Below are 22020 nucleotides of genomic sequence, written 5' to 3' on the forward strand. Positions count from 1 at the left end.
TGCTAGAGTTCTTTGAAGATGTGACAAGCAAAGTGGATAATGGCGATCCTGTAGATGTAGTATGTCTGGACTTCCAGAAGGCATTTGATAAGGTGCCGCACAAAAGATTAATACACAAGATAAGATCACACGCAGCTAAGGGTAATATATTTGCTTGGATAGAGCTTTGGCTAACCAACAGAAAGCAGAGAGTCAGGATAAATGGGTCTTTTGTGGATGGCAAGCTGTAACTAGTGGGGTGCCACAGGGTTCGGTCCTTGGGCCCCAACTATTTACTTGGATTCAGGAGTAGAAGGTACCATAGCTAAATTTGCAGATGACACCAAAATAGGTGGGAAAGTAAGTTGCAGTGAAGAAATGAGAAATTTACAAATGGATATGGACAGGTTAGGTGAATGGGCCAAAATTTGGCAGATGGAGTTTAACGTGGATAAGTGAGGTTATCCAGTTCAGCTCCTACAGGCAATGGTCACGGTGGTGGTCCCACGGGCCATCGATCTGGTCGGGCGGAAACGACTCTCGTTCCTCCGGCCTGGGTATTCTGCTGCGGGGAGGCAACTTCACCGTCTCCGAGGTCAAGGAGGTGGTGGGCGGGCGACTCCTCGTAGCAGACGTAATGTACAAGAACGCTCCACTCCGGTTAATTAACGTGTATGGCCCGTCACAAGGAGCTGAGCGGCTGGAGGTTTTTCAGCAGCTCCCACTGCTGCTGGCGACCTCCAGGCCGGTCATTCTGGGCGGGGACTTCAACTGCATCATCGATGCGGCTGGACGATCCGGCAGGGCCGGAAGCAGATTGGACGCTACGTCCAGATCCCTGATGGAAACAGTTAAGGATGCCAAGCTGCACGACGTCTTCAGCAACCCTGCAGACGGAGCGCAGCGTAGATACACCTGGTCGCGGCCAGACGGGTCCATTCGTTCCAGGATAGACTTCCTCTTTGTGTCCCGTGCATTCACAGTCAGATCCACCGAGGTCAAGCCGGTGTTCTTCTCTGACCACTGCATCCTACTGGCGGACTGCCACTTGGAGAAGGACCTGAGGGTGGGCAGGGGGGCATGGAAGCTATTCGTGCAACTGCTGACCCCAGAGAACATTGAGGAGCTCAAGAGGGCTTATGAAGGTTGGAGAACCATGAAACCCCTCTTTGAGTCCCTGACACACTGGTGGGAAGCGATCAAGGGAAACACCAAGAGGTTTTTCATCCTCAAAAGCATCCAGAAAGCTAGAAAGGAAGAGAGGGAAATGTCCCGACTCCAGAAAAAGATGCAGAATCTGCTCCGGCTGCAGTCGGTGGGGGTCGATGTCAAGGAAGAACTCCAAGAGGTGAAGAGCCAGCAAGCCTCGCACTTTGCCTCCAAGAACATCTTCCGTTCCAGAGTCCGCTCCGTGGAGCAGGATGAGACGTGCTCACGTTTCTTCTTCCAAAAGGAACAGAGAGAGAGCTCTGTGTTCAGCAGCCTGAATGAAGAAGACAGATCAGTAAAGTCAGCGCAGTCCGACATTTTGAGGATCAGCAAATCCTTTTATGCCGGATTTTATGACGTGAAGCCGACGGACAGCACGGCCTCCCAGTCCTCCTTGTCCTCTATCACGGAGGTCTTAGGCGACAGTACACGGGAGAGGCTGGACAAACCGCGAACTCCTGACGAACTGACTTAGGCCCTTGAGTCCTTCGAGAAGAGTAAATCTCCCCAGAAGCGACGGCTTGCCGGCGGAGTTGTATTGGGCTCTGTGGGACTGGATGGGCCCAGACCTGCTAGGGGTGTACGAGAGTATGCTCCTGGCCGGCAGTATGTCAGAATCCATGAGGAAAGGCATCATCACCCTCATGTACAAGCACAAGGAAGAAAGGGAGGAAATTAGAAATTGGCGACCCATTTCACTGTTGAATGTGGACTATAAGATTCTGTCCAAGGTCATCGCCAATCGGGTCAAATCCGCTCTGGAATTGGTGATACACCCTGACCAGACCTGCACTGTGCCGGGCAGGAAGATCTCTGACAGCCTGGCGCTGCTCAGGGATACGATTGCCTATGTGCAGGACAGGGGTGTGGACACCTGCCTCATCAGCCTGGATTAGGAGAAAGCCTTTGACAGAATATCGCACACCTACATGGTGGATGTGCTCTCAAAATGGGGTTTGGGGAGGGAATTCGCAATTGGATCCAGTTGGATCCTACTCTACACTAACATCAGTAGCGCAGTCTCAATCAATGGGTGGGAATCAGATAGCTTTCCAATTAAATCTGGAGTCAGGCAGGGCTGTCCTCTCTCGCCTGTTCTTTGCTGAGTCCATCAGGAAGGATCCGGGCATTAGAGGAGTTACGATCCCAGGCAGTGGAGGCACTCAGATCAAAGCCTCCCTGTACATGGACGATGTCGCCGTCTTCTGTTCTGATCCGCTGTCGGTGTGCAGACTGATCCACATCTGCGACCAGTTCGAACTGGACTCGGGAGCCAAGGTAAATCGTGGGAAGAGCGAGGCCGTGTTCTTTGGGAACTGGGCTGACCGATCCTTTGTCCCCTTCACCGTCAGTGCTGACGGCCTGAAGGTGCTGGGGATATGGTTCAGAGGGACCGGGGTATGCGTTAGAAACTGGAAGGATCCAGTGTCTATGGTGAAAAGGAAACTGGGAATCTGGGAGCGACGCTTCCTCTCCGTTGCGGGTAAGAACCTGGTCATCAGGTGTGAGGCACTCTCGCTGTTGCTGTACATGGCGCAGGTCTGGCCCATTCCAGACTGCTGCGCGACGGCGATCACCCGAGCCATCTTCCGCTTTATCTGGAGGTCGAAAATGGATCGTGTCCGCAGGGACGCGCTGTATAAGCCTCTAGATAAAGGGGGAATAAACGTGCCCAACATCGCCCTCACACTGATGGCCACCTTTGTGTGCGGCTGTATCAAGCTGTGCGTAGACCCTCGGTACGCAAACACCAGGTGTCACTACGTGCTGAGGTTCTACCTGTCCCCGGTTTAGCGAAGGATGGGTGTGGCCACGCTGCCGCGGAACGCTCCAAGTAGTTGGACCGTGCCGTACCACCTGTCCCTGGTGGAAAACTTTATGCAGAAAAACACCTTTGACCCCAAGTCCATCAGGCAGTGGTCGGCACGTAACGTCCTATAGGCCCTGCGGGGAAAGGAGATGGTGGATCCTGTGCGATGTTTCCCCGAGCAGACTGTCAAAGTCGTTTGGCAGAATGCCTCGTCTCCAGAACTTTCCAACAAGCACCAAGACGTAGCTTGGCTGGTGGTGAGAAATGCCCTCCCCGTCAGATCCTTCCTGAAGTCTCACCCTCTCTGCATGTTGACCTCGAGGTGGCTGTCGTGGGGACGAGACCGTTGTTCACCTCTTTGTGGAATGTGCGTTTGCAAAGAAGGTCTGCAGAGAGTTGCCGTGGTTTTTGTCGCGGTTCATCCCAAGCAGTTCTGTGACACAGGTCTCTGTGCTCTACGTGTTGATCCCAGGGACAGGGACGCACATCGAGACAAGCAGGTGGAGGATCATCTACTCGGTGAAAGACGCTCTTTGGTCTGCCCGAAACTTGTTGGTCTTCCAGTGCAATGAGTTGTCCCCAGCAGAGTGTTGCAGACTGGCTGGCACATTCCAAGGCCGAGGACTACGTGCTGAGGGACGCACTAAAGCTTGGGGCAGCCGCCACAAATGCGCAGTGGGGAACGGTCGCTGTCTAAGACCTTTCAGCCATAGTGCACCGAGGGACTGGGAAAGGTATGGACCCCTCGGCCTGAAAGACTCACATTGAATGTATGCAGTGAATATTACATTTATCACAATTGTATTGAAGCACCTCAGAGTGCAACATGATCTATGTAGATAACTTGAATACTATTGCACTGTCTGACTGCCTGTAATGAGCATGTTGAAATGTCTGTAATGTTCATTGATCGTATTGAAGCGTCGCAGGGTGCGACATGATCTATTTGAAAAACTGGAATATGATTGCACTTTTTGCGATGGCCATTTTGAAATGTTTTGTAATGTTCTTTCAGATATTTTATGGATAAGGTATATTTTTCCACAAAAAAACGACAACAGTTACAAAGAAAACCAACAGCAGCAACAACAGCTCTTCTCCACAGTCTGAATTAGAATTTCAGAGTCAGAAAACAGAGCAAAAAAACACGCAGCGTCCTGAAATGACAAACCTGAAATGAAAGTGTACTTAGTGTATCAAGCCTTTAAACTGCATTGCTGAAAACTCCTTCCTGCCTGCTAGTGCAACAAGATGCTGCAAAGTATATTACACAGCGAATCAGGCCTTCAGTCGTCTTGACTTGTGCAGCTCCAGTGACTTCAGGCCTCCAAAAGCAGGCCAGTATTTGAAAGGGCTCCTCTTGACAAGTGTAAGACCCTGATCAAACTAAATATTTTAATTTTCTTAACCAGTGAGATTGAACGAACCGTGATGCATGTCCAAGACAAAATAGAATATAAAGCAATGTAAAGTAAATTAATAACAAATTGAGAAAGTAAATATGGAACACAAAATATTTTAAAACTAGGGCACAGGTTAAAAACATGATCCTAATTTCTGTTGAACTGAATGAGGCGAGTCATTACAGTGCGTGACCGATTTGTTTAAGTGTGCGGGCCCATTAAACTTTTTGCACAGCCGCGCAAATTTAAAGGGGCTTATGTGGCGGTGTGTCTGTGAGGAAACCTCTCCTCATATCTTGTATCCCACTGTGAAATCGTCTTCAGCTCCCAAATTGCACTCAGACAATGTGCTACATTTGCATATTGTGCAGGAGTCGGGGGAGGGGTCATGGGGCTGCCCCTTGTCTCTGTACTTGAAACGGCAGCCAGGCAGCAACTGTAGTGCTTCCTCAAATCCAACCTGAAGAAAAGGCAAGACATGTTGGGTGCTGAGAGGGAGAAGCATTGCCACTTTAGGTTCTACTTGGATTTTACTGAGGTAAAAGGTGATTGAAAAAGTCAAGCCTTTCTCCCCTAGCAGTTACCACTGAGGACAGAAATAATACCGAGCGCTGATCTATCACCGAGCACTGAGGCCGGCCAAGGGGAGGCATCTGAAAGCTGCAGAGAGAGCAAGAAGCCAGGATGGACGACTGAGAATACTGGCTGAGATAGACAGCAAAAACTGTGACACAAGCTCAGGTAAGCGTGGTGTTTTGCAGTTCAAGTTCATCACTTTGTGACAGTATAGGTATTTTTCACTTTCCTAGGATAAGGCTGTTCCCTTTCTAGAAGTTAGAAACAGCCGTGCAGATGTATTTTCTGCGCTCCTTTGCTTGCCTGCTGAATAGGACTGATGGGAGGGGAAAAGGTGATTAAAAGAGAGCCGACATCATTGCAGGCTGGCAGATGGTGTGCTGTGCTGTGCACGCAGGTGGTTTTGTTGTTTGGCTTGTGTGTGACTTCTGGTTGAAGCTGAAAGATTTCTAAAATTTTGAAGGAAATAATCTTCGAGAAGGGGAGAAACATTTTCAACATTTTAACAGGATCTAAGGCTGTTCGCTGTGTCGTACCTGTACTTATCCTTGCTGCCACCTGCCTTCTCACTGCTGATCATCATCTTGTGTTATTATAATGATATAATGCATTGGACTTATTTACTGTGACTTCATAACATGACACATTTCCCTTCTGGTGATGTCATGCTGACATCCCGTAAAGGAAATAGACCAACAGTCAGCCCAAAAGAAGGCCCAATGCCAAGCAAAGGAAGCCCATAAACGAGGATGCTAGACAGCTCGTACAAAAGAAAGCAGGGCATCAGGAAACAACTCAACAGCAACTGACGTAGTACTCTCCAGGTTCAGTGCAGGAGAAGCACTGGAATCAGTAAAAAGTAATGCCCCTACATGTCTGAACATACAACTTAGGAGCAGGAGTAGGCCACTGGGCCCCAAGAGCCTGCTCCACTACTCAGAAGATCATGGCTGATCCGATTGTAACCTCAACCCCACATTCCTGCCTACCAGCGATAACCTTCCAACCCCGCCTTGTTAATCTATCCAGCTCTGTCTTGAAAATATTCAAAGACTCTGTTTCCACCACCTTTCGAGGAAGAGAGTTCCAAGGACTCTCTACACTCTGGGAGAAACGCTGCTGACTTTGCCTTCCCTGTAGATGTGGAAGGACTTTAGCTGCATACCTGGTCAGCTGGCAAGCTCCACAGACCGATCGGCGCAGGCTTGGAGGGCCGAAGTGCTGTACTTTTTTTTCTTCTTTGTTCTTTGACTGCTCAAGCTGAAAGCAAAGACAAAAATACAGCAGGCCTCGATCGAAGAACTCCTCTGCGCTGTGAGCTAGTTGCTCACACGGAAACTCAGCTACAAAGACTCATGGATTGTCTCTCATGCCTGTCACGTGTTCTCCCTTGTGACTGAGTGTTTCTCGAAATTTTCCATTACCTGCCAGTTACACGACACATCTAGCGCAACCGTAGACAGCGACCTTTCTCCATTACGCCTTTGCCCCAAACTTTAGTGCGTCCCTCAGCACGTAGTCCTGGACCTTGGAATGTGCCAACTCTTTGCAATGGAAGACCAACAAGTTTCGGACAGCCAAAGAGTGTCTTTCACCGAGTGGATCCTCCGGCGGTAGTTGATGTTTGTCTCGGCGTGTGTCCCTGGGAACAGCCCCTGGAGCACAGAGTCCATACCTGTGTCACGGAACTGCTCGGGATGCACCTCGACAAGAACCACGGCCACTCTCTTCAGAGTTCTGGTGATGAGGCATTCTGCCAAATGACCCTGACGGTCTGTTCGGCGAACCGTCTGCCGGAATCCACCATCTCCTTTTCCCGCAGGGCCTCTAGGGTGATACGTGCTAACCACTGCCTGATGGACTTGCGGACAAAGGTGTTTCTCTGCATAAGTTTTTCCACACGGGGCAGGTGATACGGCACTTGGAGCGTTCCGCGGCAGGGTGGCCAGACCCATCCTTCGCAACACCAGGGACAGGTAGAACCTCAGCACGTAGTGACGCTTGGTGTTTGGGTCTACACACAGCTTGATACTGCCATACACAAAGGTGGCCATCAGGATGAGGGTGATGTTGGGCATGTTTTTTCCCCCTTCATCCAGAGTTTTTTTACATCATGTCCCTGCAAACAGGATCAACTTTTGACCTCCAGATAAAGCGGAAGATGGCTGGCGTGATCGCCACAGCGCAGGAGTGAGGAATGGGCCAGACCTGCGCCACGTACAGCAACACCTGTCCCTGGTGGAAAAATTTATGCAGAAAAACACCTTTGACCACAAGTCCATCAGGCAGTGGTCAGCACGTAACGTCCTAGAGGCCCTGAGGGAAAAGGAGAGGGTGGACCCTGTGGGATGGTTCCCCGAGCAGACTGTCAAAGTCATTTGGCAGAATGCCTCATCGCCAGAACTTTCCAACAAGCACCAAGACGTAGCTTGGCTGGTGGTGAGAAAGGCCCTCCCCGTCAGATCCTTCCTACACGCCAGGAGGCTCACCCCCTCTGCACGTTGCCCTCGAGGTGGCTGTGGTGGGGAAGAGACCGTTGTTCACCTCCTTGTGGATTGTGCCTTTGCAAAGAAAGTCTGGAGAGAGATGCAGTGGTTGCTGTCGAGGTTCATCCCGAGCAGTTCTGTGACACAGGACTCTGTGCTCTACGGGCTGTTCCCAGGGACACACACCGAGACAAACATCGACTGCAGCTGGAGGATCATCAACTCGGTGAAAGAGGCGCTTTGGTCTGCCCGAAACTTGTTGGTCTTCCAGCACAAAGAGTTGTCCCCGACCGATTGTTGCGGACTGGCACAATCCAAAGTCCAGGACTACGTGCTGAGGGACGCACTAAAGCTTGGGGCAGCTGCCGCAAAGGCGCAATGGGGAAGGGTCGCTGTCTAAGACCTTTCTACCACAGCGCACCGAGAGACTGGGAACTGTTTAGAGCCCCTCGGGCTGTACAGCTCAAAATGAAAGGCTGTAAATGATTGTAATATTGTTTGTACTGATGCACCTGGTGATACATTTTGTAAAAGTTTAACCTGGATTGTACCCTTGTAATGTTGTTTTTGAAATGGTTTGGAATGTGATTGAAGATATTTTATGAATAAAGTATATTTTTACAAAAAAAAAAAAAAAATCTGTTCTTATCAGTTTAATATCTGATACGTCCCTTATCTGGGGACCATATATTAAATTGATTTTTGGAACAGGGAGATGGAATAGGGGCTTGCTCCGTCCACTCCACGCATCGACCCGGTATTGCAGTATCTCTGGGAATGGTGCACCACCCCTTTCCAGGGGATTTTCAATGCTAAAAATAGTTTTCTTACAAACATCTGCTTTCTTTACTTTTCAACATGCACATCTTTCAAAACCCAACTTTCTTTCTTTCTCACTCACCCGCACCATCTACACACAAAAAACACGCACGCTCACCCAACGCTCACAGACACCACTCTCATCTCACAAACACTCTACCTCACTCATACAAAAACATCTTTCACTTGCAAATACACCTCTCAAACACTCTCTCAGCTGCACCTTTCGCCTCACAACATTTTCAACCAGCTCTCTGCTGCCGCTCCCGCCCGCTGCTGCTGCTGCTGATACAGCAACAGTCAAAACTCACACCTCAAAGCTCACACACTTTACACAGCTACTCGGAAACGTCTACATCCACGTTCACACAATCCTTACACTGCACAAGGAGCCCATTCCGCCCGTCGTGACTGCACCAGCTCTCCCAATGAACATTTCACTTCGTGCCATTCTCCTGCCTTCTCCACGTAACCCAGCACATGCTTTCTTTTCAAATAATCATCTCATTCCCTCTTCAATTGAACCTGCCTCCGCCACGCTATCAGGCGGTGCATTCCAGACCCTGACCACTCGCTGCTCCTATCACTTTTGCTTCTTCTGCTAGTTACTTTAAACCTGTGCCCGCTCCTTCTCGATCCTTTCATCGGTGCAAGCAGTTTCTCCCTATCTACTCTCTCCAGATACCTCATGATTTTCAATACCTCTATCAAGTCTCCTCTCAGACTTCTTTTCCCCAAGGAATACAGTCCCAACTTCTCCAATCTTACTTCATAACTCAACTTCCTCGCCCCTGGAACCAAACTCGTAAACCTCTTCTGCACTCTCTCCAATGCCTTCACTACCCTCCTAAAATGCAAGTCAAAATGCAATCCATCAGAGTCAGCATGGCTTTATGAAGACTAAATCGTGTTTGACTAAATTGCTAGAGTTCTTTGAAGATGTGACAAGCAAAGTGGATAATGGCGATCCTGTAGATGTAGTATGTCTGGACTTCCAGAAGGCATTTGATAAGGTGCCGCACAAAAGATTAATACACAAGATAAGATCACACGCAGCTAAGGGTAATATATTTGCTTGGATAGAGCTTTGGCTAACCAACAGAAAGCAGAGAGTCAGGATAAATGGGTCTTTTGTGGATGGCAAGCTGTAACTAGTGGGGTGCCACAGGGTTCGGTCCTTGGGCCCCAACTATTTACTTGGATTCAGGAGTAGAAGGTACCATAGCTAAATTTGCAGATGACACCAAAATAGGTGGGAAAGTAAGTTGCAGTGAAGAAATGAGAAATTTACAAATGGATATGGACAGGTTAGGTGAATGGGCCAAAATTTGGCAGATGGAGTTTAACGTGGATAAGTGAGGTTATCCAGTTCAGCTCCTACAGGCAATGGTCACGGTGGTGGTCCCACGGGCCATCGATCTGGTCGGGCGGAAACGACTCTCGTTCCTCCGGCCTGGGTATTCTGCTGCGGGGAGGCAACTTCACCGTCTCCGAGGTCAAGGAGGTGGTGGGCGGGCGACTCCTCGTAGCAGACGTAATGTACAAGAACGCTCCACTCCGGTTAATTAACGTGTATGGCCCGTCACAAGGAGCTGAGCGGCTGGAGGTTTTTCAGCAGCTCCCACTGCTGCTGGCGACCTCCAGGCCGGTCATTCTGGGCGGTGACTTCAACTGCATCATCGATGCGGCTGGACGATCCGGCAGGGCCGGCAGCAGATTGGACGCTACGTCCAGATCCCTGATGGAAACAGTTAAGGATGCCAAGCTGCACGACGTCTTCAGCAACCCTGCAGACGGAGCGCAGCGTAGATACACCTGGTCGCGGCCAGACGGGTCCATTCGTTCCAGGATAGACTTCCTCTTTGTGTCCCGTGCATTCACAGTCAGATCCACCGAGGTCAAGCCGGTGTTCTTCTCTGACCACTGCATCCTACTGGCGGACTGCCACTTGGAGAAGGACCTGAGGGTGGGCAGGGGGGCATGGAAGCTATTCGTGCAACTGCTGACCCCAGAGAACATTGAGGAGCTCAAGAGGGCTTATGAAGGTTGGAGAACCATGAAACCCCTCTTTGAGTCCCTGACACACTGGTGGGAAGCGATCAAGGGAAACACCAAGAGGTTTTTCATCCTCAAAAGCATCCAGAAAGCTAGAAAGGAAGAGAGGGAAATGTCCCGACTCCAGAAAAAGATGCAGAATCTGCTCCGGCTGCAGTCGGTGGGGGTCGATGTCAAGGAAGAACTCCAAGAGGTGAAGAGCCAGCAAGCCTCGCACTTTGCCTCCAAGAACATCTTCCGTTCCAGAGTCCGCTCCGTGGAGCAGGATGAGACGTGCTCACGTTTCTTCTTCCAAAAGGAACAGAGAGAGAGCTCTGTGTTCAGCAGCCTGAATGAAGAAGACAGATCAGTAAAGTCAGCGCAGTCCGACATTTTGAGGATCAGCAAATCCTTTTATGCCGGATTTTATGACGTGAAGCCGACGGACAGCACGGCCTCCCAGTCCTCCTTGTCCTCTATCACGGAGGTCTTAGGCGACAGTACACGGGAGAGGCTGGACAAACCGCGAACTCCTGACGAACTGACTTAGGCCCTTGAGTCCTTCGAGAAGAGTAAATCTCCCCAGAAGCGACGGCTTGCCGGCGGAGTTGTATTGGGCTCTGTGGGACTGGATGGGCCCAGACCTGCTAGGGGTGTACGAGAGTATGCTCCTGGCCGGCAGTATGTCAGAATCCATGAGGAAAGGCATCATCACCCTCATGTACAAGCACAAGGAAGAAAGGGAGGAAATTAGAAATTGGCGACCCATTTCACTGTTGAATGTGGACTATAAGATTCTGTCCAAGGTCATCGCCAATCGGGTCAAATCCGCTCTGGAATTGGTGATACACCCTGACCAGACCTGCACTGTGCCGGGCAGGAAGATCTCTGACAGCCTGGCGCTGCTCAGGGATACGATTGCCTATGTGCAGGACAGGGGTGTGGACACCTGCCTCATCAGCCTGGATTAGGAGAAAGCCTTTGACAGAATATCGCACACCTACATGGTGGATGTGCTCTCAAAATGGGGTTTGGGGAGGGAATTCGCAATTGGATCCAGTTGGATCCTACTCTACACTAACATCAGTAGCGCAGTCTCAATCAATGGGTGGGAATCAGATAGCTTTCCAATTAAATCTGGAGTCAGGCAGGGCTGTCCTCTCTCGCCTGTTCTTTGCTGAGTCCATCAGGAAGGATCCGGGCATTAGAGGAGTTACGATCCCAGGCAGTGGAGGCACTCAGATCAAAGCCTCCCTGTACATGGACGATGTCGCCGTCTTCTGTTCTGATCCGCTGTCGGTGTGCAGACTGATCCACATCTGCGACCAGTTCGAACTGGACTCGGGAGCCAAGGTAAATCGTGGGAAGAGCGAGGCCGTGTTCTTTGGGAACTGGGCTGACCGATCCTTTGTCCCCTTCACCGTCAGTGCTGACGGCCTGAAGGTGCTGGGGATATGGTTCAGAGGGACCGGGGTATGCGTTAGAAACTGGAAGGATCCAGTGTCTATGGTGAAAAGGAAACTGGGAATCTGGGAGCGACGCTTCCTCTCCGTTGCGGGTAAGAACCTGGTCATCAGGTGTGAGGCACTCTCGCTGTTGCTGTACATGGCGCAGGTCTGGCCCATTCCAGACTGCTGCGCGACGGCGATCACCCGAGCCATCTTCCGCTTTATCTGGAGGTCGAAAATGGATCGTGTCCGCAGGGACGCGCTGTATAAGCCTCTAGATAAAGGGGGAATAAACGTGCCCAACATCGCCCTCACACTGATGGCCACCTTTGTGTGCGGCTGTATCAAGCTGTGCGTAGACCCTCGGTACGCAAACACCAGGTGTCACTACGTGCTGAGGTTCTACCTGTCCCCGGTTTAGCGAAGGATGGGTGTGGCCACGCTGCCGCGGAACGCTCCAAGTAGTTGGACCGTGCCGTACCACCTGTCCCTGGTGGAAAACTTTATGCAGAAAAACACCTTTGACCCCAAGTCCATCAGGCAGTGGTCGGCACGTAACGTCCTATAGGCCCTGCGGGGAAAGGAGATGGTGGATCCTGTGCGATGTTTCCCCGAGCAGACTGTCAAAGTCGTTTGGCAGAATGCCTCGTCTCCAGAACTTTCCAACAAGCACCAAGACGTAGCTTGGCTGGTGGTGAGAAATGCCCTCCCCGTCAGATCCTTCCTGAAGTCTCACCCTCTCTGCATGTTGACCTCGAGGTGGCTGTCGTGGGGACGAGACCGTTGTTCACCTCTTTGTGGAATGTGCGTTTGCAAAGAAGGTCTGCAGAGAGTTGCCGTGGTTTTTGTCGCGGTTCATCCCAAGCAGTTCTGTGACACAGGTCTCTGTGCTCTACGTGTTGATCCCAGGGACAGGGACGCACATCGAGACAAGCAGGTGGAGGATCATCTACTCGGTGAAAGACGCTCTTTGGTCTGCCCGAAACTTGTTGGTCTTCCAGTGCAATGAGTTGTCCCCAGCAGAGTGTTGCAGACTGGCTGGCACATTCCAAGGCCGAGGACTACGTGCTGAGGGACGCACTAAAGCTTGGGGCAGCCGCCACAAATGCGCAGTGGGGAACGGTCGCTGTCTAAGACCTTTCAGCCATAGTGCACCGAGGGACTGGGAAAGGTATGGACCCCTCGGCCTGAAAGACTCACATTGAATGTATGCAGTGAATATTACATTTATCACAATTGTATTGAAGCACCTCAGAGTGCAACATGATCTATGTAGATAACTTGAATACTATTGCACTGTCTGACTGCCTGTAATGAGCATGTTGAAATGTCTGTAATGTTCATTGATCGTATTGAAGCGTCGCAGGGTGCGACATGATCTATTTGAAAAACTGGAATATGATTGCACTTTTTGCGATGGCCATTTTGAAATGTTTTGTAATGTTCTTTCAGATATTTTATGGATAAGGTATATTTTTCCACAAAAAAACGACAACAGTTACAAAGAAAACCAACAGCAGCAACAACAGCTCTTCTCCACAGTCTGAATTAGAATTTCAGAGTCAGAAAACAGAGCAAAAAAACACGCAGCGTCCTGAAATGACAAACCTGAAATGAAAGTGTACTTAGTGTATCAAGCCTTTAAACTGCATTGCTGAAAACTCCTTCCTGCCTGCTAGTGCAACAAGATGCTGCAAAGTATATTACACAGCGAATCAGGCCTTCAGTCGTCTTGACTTGTGCAGCTCCAGTGACTTCAGGCCTCCAAAAGCAGGCCAGTATTTGAAAGGGCTCCTCTTGACAAGTGTAAGACCCTGATCAAACTAAATATTTTAATTTTCTTAACCAGTGAGATTGAACGAACCGTGATGCATGTCCAAGACAAAATAGAATATAAAGCAATGTAAAGTAAATTAATAACAAATTGAGAAAGTAAATATGGAACACAAAATATTTTAAAACTAGGGCACAGGTTAAAAACATGATCCTAATTTCTGTTGAACTGAATGAGGCGAGTCATTACAGTGCGTGACCGATTTGTTTAAGTGTGCGGGCCCATTAAACTTTTTGCACAGCCGCGCAAATTTAAAGGGGCTTATGTGGCGGTGTGTCTGTGAGGAAACCTCTCCTCATATCTTGTATCCCACTGTGAAATCGTCTTCAGCTCCCAAATTGCACTCAGACAATGTGCTACATTTGCATATTGTGCAGGAGTCGGGGGAGGGGTCATGGGGCTGCCCCTTGTCTCTGTACTTGAAATGGCAGCCAGGCAGCAACTGTAGTGCTTCCTCAAATCCAACCTGAAGAAAAGGCAAGACATGTTGGGTGCTGAGAGGGAGAAGCATTGCCACTTTAGGTTCTACTTGGATTTTACTGAGGTAAAAGGTGATTGAAAAAGTCAAGCCTTTCTCCCCTAGCAGTTACCACTGAGGACAGAAATAATACCGAGCGCTGATCTATCACCGAGCACTGAGGCCGGCCAAGGGGAGGCATCTGAAAGCTGCAGAGAGAGCAAGAAGCCAGGATGGACGACTGAGAATACTGGCTGAGATAGACAGCAAAAACTGTGACACAAGCTCAGGTAAGCGTGGTGTTTTGCAGTTCAAGTTCATCACTTTGTGACAGTATAGGTATTTTTCACTTTCCTAGGATAAGGCTGTTCCCTTTCTAGAAGTTAGAAACAGCCGTGCAGATGTATTTTCTGCGCTCCTTTGCTTGCCTGCTGAATAGGACTGATGGGAGGGGAAAAGGTGATTAAAAGAGAGCCGACATCATTGCAGGCTGGCAGATGGTGTGCTGTGCTGTGCACGCAGGTGGTTTTGTTGTTTGGCTTGTGTGTGACTTCTGGTTGAAGCTGAAAGATTTCTAAAATTTTGAAGGAAATAATCTTCGAGAAGGGGAGAAACATTTTCAACATTTTAACAGGATCTAAGGCTGTTCGCTGTGTCGTACCTGTACTTATCCTTGCTGCCACCTGCCTTCTCACTGCTGATCATCATCTTGTGTTATTATAATGATATAATGCATTGGACTTATTTACTGTGACTTCATAACATGACACATTTCCCTTCTGGTGATGTCATGCTGACATCCCGTAAAGGAAATAGACCAACAGTCAGCCCAAAAGAAGGCCCAATGCCAAGCAAAGGAAGCCCATAAACGAGGATGCTAGACAGCTCGTACAAAAGAAAGCAGGGCATCAGGAAACAACTCAACAGCAGCTGACGTAGTACTCTCCAGGTTCAGTGCAGGAGAAGCACTGGAATCAGTAAAAAGTAATGCCCCTACATGTCTGAACATACAACTTAGGAGCAGGAGTAGGCCACTGGGCCCCAAGAGCCTGCTCCACTACTCAGAAGATCATGGCTGATCCGATTGTAACCTCAACCCCACATTCCTGCCTACCAGCGATAACCTTCCAACCCCGCCTTGTTAATCTATCCAGCTCTGTCTTGAAAATATTCAAAGACTCTGTTTCCACCACCTTTCGAGGAAGAGAGTTCCAAGGACTCTCTACACTCTGGGAGAAACGCTGCTGACTTTGCCTTCCCTGTAGATGTGGAAGGACTTTAGCTGCATACCTGGTCAGCTGGCAAGCTCCACAGACCGATCGGCGCAGGCTTGGAGGGCCGAAGGGCCTGTTCCTGTGCTGTACTTTTTTTTCTTCTTTGTTCTTTGACTGCTCAAGCTGAAAGCAAAGACAAAAATACAGCAGGCCTCGATCGAAGAACTCCTCTGCGCTGTGAGCTAGTTGCTCACACGGAAACTCAGCTACAAAGACTCATGGATTGTCTCTCATGCCTGTCACGTGTTCTCCCTTGTGACTGAGTGTTTCTCGAAATTTTCCATTACCTGCCAGTTACACGACACATCTAGCGCAACCGTAGACAGCGACCTTTCTCCATTATGCCTTTGCCCCAAACTTTAGTGCGTCCCTCAGCACGTAGTCCTGGACCTTGGAATGTGCCAACTCTTTGCAATGGAAGACCAACAAGTTTCGGACAGCCAAAGAGTGTCTTTCACCGAGTGGATCCTCCGGCGGTAGTTGATGTTTGTCTCGGCGTGTGTCCCTGGGAACAGCCCCTGGAGCACAGAGTCCATACCTGTGTCACGGAACTGCTCGGGATGCACCTCGACAAGAACCACGGCCACTCTCTTCAGAGTTCTGGTGATGAGGCATTCTGCCAAATGACCCTGACGGTCTGTTCGGCGAACCGTCCGCCGGAATCCACCATCTCCTTTTCCCGCAGGGCCTCTAGGGTGATACGTGCTAACCACTGCCTGATGGACTTGCGGACAAAGGTGTTTCTCTGCATAAGTTTTTCCACACGGGGCAGGTGATACGGCACTTGGAGCGTTCCGCGGCAGGGTGGCCAGACCCATCCTTCGCAACACCAGGGACAGGTAGAACCTCAGCACGTAGTGACGCTTGGTGTTTGGGTCTACACACAGCTTGATACTGCCATACACAAAGGTGGCCATCAGGATGAGGGTGATGTTGGGCATGTTTTTTCCCCCTTCATCCAGAGTTTTTTTACATCATGTCCCTGCAAACAGGATCCACTTTTGACCTCCAGATAAAGCGGAAGATGGCTGGCGTGATCGCCACAGCGCAGGAGTGAGGAATGGGCCAGACCTGCGCCACGTACAGCAACACCTGTCCCTGGTGGAAAAATTTATGCAGAAAAACACCTTTGACCACAAGTCCATCAGGCAGTGGTCAGCACGTAACGTCCTAGAGGCCCTGAGGGAAAAGGAGAGGGTGGACCCTGTGGGATGGTTCCCCGAGCAGACTGTCAAAGTCATTTGGCAGAATGCCTCATCGCCAGAACTTTCCAACAAGCACCAAGACGTAGCTTGGCTGGTGGTGAGAAAGGCCCTCCCTGTCAGATCCTTCCTACACGCCAGGAGGCTCACCCCCTCTGCACGTTGCCCTCGAGGTGGCTGTGGTGGGGAAGAGACCGTTGTTCACCTCCTTGTGGATTGTGCCTTTGCAAAGAAAGTCTGGAGAGAGATGCAGTGGTTGCTGTCGAGGTTCATCCCGAGCAGTTCTGTGACACAGGACTCTGTGCTCTACGGGCTGTTCCCAGGGACACACACCGAGACAAACATCGACTGCAGCTGGAGGATCATCAACTCGGTGAAAGACGCGCTTTGGTCTGCCCGAAACTTGTTGGTCTTCCAGCACAAAGAGTTGTCCCCGACCGATTGTTGCGGACTGGCACAATCCAAAGTCCAGGACTACGTGCTGAGGGACGCACTAAAGCTTGGGGCAGCTGCCGCCAAGGCGCAATGGGGAAGGGTCGCTGTCTAAGACCTTTCTACCACAGCGCACCGAGAGACTGGGAACTGTTTAGAGCCCCTCGGGCTGTACAGATCAAAATGAAAGGCTGTAAATGATTGTAATATTGTTTGTACTGATGCACCTGGTGATACATTTTGTAAAAGTTTAACCTGGATTGTACCCTTGTAATGTTGTTTTTGAAATGGTTTTGAATGTGATTGAAGATTTTTTATGAATAAAGTATATTTTTACAAAAAGAAAAAAAAAAATCTGTTCTTATCAGTTTAATATCTGATACGTCCCTTATCTGGGGACCATATATTAAATTGATTTTTGGAGCAGGGAGATGGAATAGGGGCTTGCTCCGCCCACTCCACGCATCGACCCGGTATTGCAGTATCTCTGGGAATGGTGCACCACCCCTTTCCAGGGGATTTTCAATGCTAAAAATAGATTTCTTACAAACATCTGCTTTCTTTACTTTTCAACATGCACATCTTTCAAAACACAACTTTCTTTCTTTCTCATCGCTTCTCGGCCTTTTGGCTAAGATCAAGTGTAGTGTTGCAGGGGCGACACCATGGTCCTGCCAAGGCAAGGTCGGGATGGAAGGGCGATAACCAATCGCAATCCGAATCCATACCGTGGGTTACCTATCACCGTCCGAGTCACGGTGAACCACAGTGACGAAGGAGGATCACCTATGGATCGGGGCTTCTTCACCAGGAGGATCCTGTTGAAGGCGTGCGGCTTCCAAGCTACGGAGATCTTCACCCTGCACGACTCCCGCAAAGGTGGTTATTTCGACGTGACTTTCAAGCGAGTGGCAGACTGCGTCCGGCTCCTGAGGGTGTTCGAGGAGAAGAGAGACCTGCCGGAGATGAAGATCCTGACGGCGGAGCCGCACTTTTCTCTGCCGTTGCAACGGGAACGTGAGGTGATGGTGCATGTGTACAACCCCTTCGTCCCTGTCGCCGACGTGGTCACCTTCCTCACCAGGTACTTCGATAAGGTGGGGAGCGGCACCGAGATTCGAGACGACTTGGGGATCTGGACAGGCAAACGCCTGTTTAAGGTCACGCTAAAGACCGATGGTAAGGGAGCCATTTTCCACCCTCCCTCCAGTTTCGCCATCGGGGGAAACCGGGGCTACCTGGTCTACGCTGGGCAACCCAAGCATTGTCGCTCATGCGGCAAGGCTGGTCATGTGGCGGCCAACTGCAGCGCCTCCCTCTGCAAGATCTGCAAACAGGAAGGGCACCAGACAAAAGACTGCAAACAGGCCAAGTGCTGCAACCTGTGTGGCGAGGCAAGTCACCTCTACAGGACCTGCCCCAAACGCTGCCGTACTTACGCACAGGCAGCCAAAGCCGACCAGGGGGAAGCAGAAGAAATGTTCCGTGTCACTCCAACCACCAAGGCCCCCAGGGAGCTCAACGGGACAAAGGAGGACACAGAGAGAGACAAGGTGGAGAAAGAGATTGAGGCAACAGAGAGCCAATCAACAGCACTACCCCCTGAACCTTCCAGTCCTCAGGACAGCGAATCAATGGAGGAGGAGGCAGCAGTGGAAAAGCAGCAGGGGGAGTGGCGGACGGTGAAGAACAAGAAAAGTAAGAGGGAGCGAAGAAGAAGCAAAGGCGTTTCCCAGAGAAGCGGCAAGAGGCGTCTCCCATCCGACACGGATGACATGGGCAGCAGCTCTTCGGATGATGAAGTGCCAGAGCGGCACCGACAGAAGAGGCGGCAAAGCTCCAGGGCGTTGGAGGACGAGACACCCGAACTCCAGAAAATTGGAGACAACAAGGAGCCCAGCGCACCCCAACTTAGCCTGCAACCTGAGGAGGCCAGTGCACCACAGCCCCTGGAATCTGGGAGCAGTGAGGCAATCATCGCACCCCAGCTCCAGGAAGCCGGGAACAGCAACCCCCCAGAGGGGGTGAGTTTTGGAGAAGCTTCTCCAGCAAAGGTCACCTCAAAACCCGCTCACTACGTGAACCTCCAGATGCCACTGGAGCAGAACACGGCCAAGGAGATCTACCTCAGCCCATCCAAAGTGAAGGAATTTGAGCTCACTACGGGTATGAAGGAGCAGACTAAAGGTCTGGGACTCTCAGAGACAGTGGGTTTGGTAGGAGAATAAATGCTTTAAAATGGGTTTAAAGATTGTATCCATAAATGTGCGTAGCATTAAATCTACTACGCGATGTGTTGCGACCTTGGACTACCTAGCCAAGGTCAAAGCTGACCTGTTGTTTCTGCAGGAGTGTGCGATACCGCACCTCAGCTCCTACAGGCAATGGTCACGATGGTGGTCCCACGGGCCATCGATCTGGTCGGGCGGAAACGACTCTCGTTCCTCCGGCCTGGGTATTCTGCTGCGGGGAGGCAACTTCACCGTCTCCGAGGTCAAGGAGGTGGTGGGCGGGCGACTCCTGGTAGCAGACGTAATGTACAAGAACGCTCCACTCCGGTTAATTAACGTGTATGGGCCGGCACAAGGGGCTGAGCGGCTGGAGGTTTTTCAGCAGCTCCCACTGCTGCTGGCGACCTCCAGGCCGGTCATTCTGGGCGGGGACTTCAACTGCATCATCGATGCGGCTGGACGATCCGGCAGGGCCGGAAGCAGATTGGACGCTACGTCCAGATCCCTGATGGAAACAGTTAAGGATGCCAAGCTGCACGACGTCTTCAGCAACCCTGCAGACGGAGCGCAGCGTAGATACACCTGGTCGCGGCCAGACGGGTCCATTCGTTCCAGGATAGACTTCCTGTTTGTGTCCCGTGTATTCACAGTCAGATCCACCGAGGTCAAGCCGGTGTTCTTCTCTGACCACTGCCTCCTACTGGCGGACTGCCACTTGGAGGAAGACCTGAGGGTGGGCAGGGGGGCATGGAAGCTAAATGTGCAACTGCTGACCCCAGAGAACATTGAGGAGCTCAAGAGGGATTACAAAGGTTGGAGAACCGTGAAACCCCTCTTTGAGTCCCTGACACACTGGTGGGAAGTGATCAAGGGAAGCATCAAGAGGTTTTTCATCCGCAAAGGCACCCAGAAAGCTAGAAAGGAACAGAGGGAAATGTCCCGACTCCAGGAAAAGATGCAGAATCTGCTCCGGCTGCGGTCGATGGGGGTCGATGTCAAGCAGGAGCTCCAAGAGGTGAAAGGCCAGCAAGCCTCGCACTTTGCCTCGGAGGCCTCCAAGATCATCTTCCGTTCCAGAGTCCGCTCCGTGGAGCAGGATGAGACGTGCTCACGTTTCTTCTTCCAAAAGGTACACAGAGAGCGCTCTGTGATCAGCAGCCTGAAGGAAGAAGACGGCTCAGTAAAGTCATCACGGTCCGACATTCTGAGGATCAGCAAATCCTTTTATGCCGGACTGTATGACGTGAAGCCCACGGACAGCACGGCCTCCCAGTCCTTCCTGTCCTCTATCACGGAGGTCTTAGACCACAGTACGCGGGAGAGCCTAGACAAACCGCTAACTCCTGACGAACTGACTAAGGCCCTCGAGTCCTTCGAGAAGAGTAAAACCCCCGGAAGCGACGGCCTGCCGGCGGAGTTGTATTCGGCTCTGTGGGACTTGATCGGCCCAGACCTGCTAGAAGTGTACGAGAGTATGCTCCTGGCCGGCAGCATGTCAGAATCCATGAGGAAAGGCATCATCACCCTCATCTACAAGCACAAGGGGGAAAGGGAGGAAATTAGAAATTGGCGACCCATTTCACTGTTGAATGTGGACTATAAGATTCTGTCCAAGGTCATCGCCAACCGGGTCAAATCCGCTCTGGAATTGGTGATTCACCCTGACCAGACCTGCTCTGTGCCAGGCAGGAAGATCTCTGACAGCCTGGCGCTGCTCAGGGATACGATTGCCTATGTACAGGACAGGGGTGTGGATACCTGCCTCATCAGCTTGGATCAGGAGAAGGCCTTTGACAGAATATCGCACACCTACATGGGGGATGTGCTCTCCAAAATGGGCTTTGGGGAGGGAATTCGAAATTGGATCCAACTGCTCTACGCTAACATCAGTAGCGCAGTCTCAATCAATGGGTGGGAAACAGATAGCTTCCCGATTAAATCTGGAGTCAGGCAGGGCTGTCCTCTCTCGCCTGTCCTTTTCGTGTGCTGCATAGAACCCTTTGCCGAGTCCATCAGGAAGGATCCGGGCATAAGAGGAGTGACGATCCCAGGCAGTGGAGGCACTCAGGTAAAAGCCTCCCTGTACATGGACGACGTCGCCGTTTTCTGCTCGGATCCGCTGTCGGTGCGCAGACTGATGCACGTCTGCGACCAGTTCGAACTGGCCTCGGGAGCCAAGGTAAATCGTGGGAAGAGCGAGGCCATGTTCTTTGGGAACTGGGCTGACCGATCCTTTGTCCCCTTCACTGTCAGGGCTGACGGCCTGAAGGTGCTGGGGATATGGTTCGGAGGGACCGGGGCATGCGTTAGAAACTGGAAGGAGCGAGTGGCTATGGTGAAAAGGAAACTGGGCATGTGGGAGCGACGCTCCCTCTCCATTGCGGGTAAGAACCTGGTCATCAGGTGTGAGGTACTCTCGCTGTTGCTGTACGTGGCGCAGGTCTGGCCCATTCCACACTCCTGTGCGATGGCGATCACTCGAGCCATCTTCCGCTTTATCTGGAGGTCGAAAATGGATCGTGTCTGCAGGGACGCGATGTACAAGCCTCTAGATAAAGGGGGAAAAAACGTGCCCAACATCGCCCTCATACTGATGGCCACCTTTGTGTGTGGCTGCATCAAGCGGTGCGTAGACCCTCAGTACGCAAACACCAAGTGTCACTACGTGCTGAGGTTCTACCTGTCCCCGGTGTTGCGAAGGATGGGTCTGGCCACGCTGCCGCGGAACGCTCCAAGTAGTTGGACCGTGCCGTACCACCTGTCCCTGGTGGAAAAATTTATGCAGAAAAACACCTTTGACCACAAGTCCATCAGGCAGTGGTCAGC

At 50.9% G+C, this 22020-nt stretch overlaps 2 pseudogenes; both read left to right on the forward strand.

The window, feature by feature from the left end:
• The first annotated feature begins 8075 nt into the window (after positions 1–8075).
• LOC144669669 (U2 spliceosomal RNA) lies at positions 8076–8254 on the forward strand (annotated as a pseudogene).
• Positions 8255–17290: 9036 nt separating this feature from the next.
• On the forward strand, positions 17291–17470 carry LOC144669683 (U2 spliceosomal RNA; annotated as a pseudogene).
• Positions 17471–22020: the final 4550 nt, after the last annotated feature.

This window comes from Cetorhinus maximus, chromosome 29, assembly GCF_964194155.1.
Source record: "Cetorhinus maximus chromosome 29, sCetMax3.hap1.1, whole genome shotgun sequence".
In the NCBI taxonomy this organism is placed as follows: domain Eukaryota; kingdom Metazoa; phylum Chordata; class Chondrichthyes; order Lamniformes; family Cetorhinidae; genus Cetorhinus; species Cetorhinus maximus.